The 1,416-nt window shown below is 48.8% G+C and overlaps 1 long non-coding RNA gene across 1 annotated transcript; it reads right to left on the reverse strand.

Moving 5' to 3' along the window:
• Nucleotides 1-358: 358 nt before the first annotated feature.
• LOC118352150 (uncharacterized) lies at nucleotides 359-1,180 on the reverse strand. Its single transcript, XR_004808779.1, has 2 exons — nucleotides 1,089-1,180; nucleotides 359-608 (listed from the first exon to the last, which is right to left on the reverse strand). It is a non-coding gene; the product is annotated as an uncharacterized LOC118352150 (long non-coding RNA).
• Between the last annotated feature and the right edge of the window lie 236 nt (nucleotides 1,181-1,416).

Here is a 1,416-nt window from a genome sequence, read left to right on the forward strand (position 1 = left end):
AACTTTATTCATGGACATTGAAATTTGAATTTCATATAATTTTTGAGTGTCACAAAATACTGTCCTTCTTTTGATTATTTTCCCCCAGGCTGTTTAAAACTATGAACCCTTTCCGTAACTGTGGACTGTCCAAAAGCAGGTGAAAGGCCTACAGTGGCAGTGGCGGTGGGCCAGCAGCGGGGGGGGGGGGGGGGGGGGGGGGGGGTACACCCAGATCTAGATGCCACTGTAACTTTTAACCAGTGAATTCCCAGGGAGCGAAGCCTTGCAGAGAGTGTAGTTTGACGACTAGTAGTTGAAGGCATAAATTACACAAGGGGGGGAGGTAATGGTTAGAGACGAACTTGTCAGAAAAATATTAAATTTGCAAATGGGTTTTATTTGCTCTGAAGTGTCATTGCTTTTTCTCCCCCGCTGAATGTTATGAAATGCTAATTAGCTCCCATCACAACCACGGTTCACAGATCTGTTTGATGTCCTTTGTCGGGGTGTGTACACAGCACTCCACACTGCAGCCCGAAATAACTTGGCTCAGCCACGGACAACTGCTCAGCTCCACGTCACGGAGACCGTCCAGCTAGGAAGGGTGGCCCGCAGGAGGGACCAAGCTGGCAAGAAGAAGTAAAATCAACCTCGGAAAAGTCTTGTTCCAAGTTCGTGTTGCTGGGCTGGGAGTGAGAATTTCCAGGGGACTGGAAAGTAATTCACCCGTAGGAAGTTCACGCGCTGGGGTGCCCGACACGCCAGGGTCTCCCCTGACCTCGCCAGGGGGTGTTGCACAAGACAGAGCACCCTCATCTTTCTCTGACCGCAAGTTTCATTGTCCCTCCTGGGCACCCATGGAGTGTTGGTGAGCAAACCCCCTGCCACCCAGTAGAGCTTTGCACACCAGAGTCTCCCAACTCAGCGCTACTGACATTGGAGCAGGATGCTTCTCTGTGTGGGGGTCCGTCCTGGGCACTGTAGCATGTCAGCAGCATCCCTGGCCTCTACCCACTAGTTGCCGCCCCGCTTGGTTGCAAAATAAAGAAATGTTTCCAGGCATCCCCAAACGTCCCCTTGGGGGCAAAATTGCCACCCACTCTCACCCTGGCGGAGAACCCGCACCGAGGATCAGCCATCCTGAATGCAAGTCTTCAAACTCTGGTGAGCCTGGGATGGAAGTTTCACTAGCTTTTGGCAAAACAAGAAAGAAAGAAAAAAAAGATACCAGAGTGAGTTTTTTACAGGGTGAAATGTGATTGATGTGAAAAAATCTTTTTCTGAGATTTTCCTATTTGGGCCTGCAAAAATAACTTTTGTGAAGTGATACTAGCAGATGGCAGCCTTTTTTTTTTTTTTTTCCATAAATGCTTATACCTGGCAAAGGCAGGAGTTGGCAGTCTTATGCAACCCACACATTTTCTTTTCTTTTCT

This window comes from Canis lupus, chromosome 24 (genome assembly GCF_003254725.2).
Source record: "Canis lupus dingo isolate Sandy chromosome 24, ASM325472v2, whole genome shotgun sequence".
Classification (NCBI taxonomy): Eukaryota; Metazoa; Chordata; class Mammalia; order Carnivora; family Canidae; genus Canis; species Canis lupus.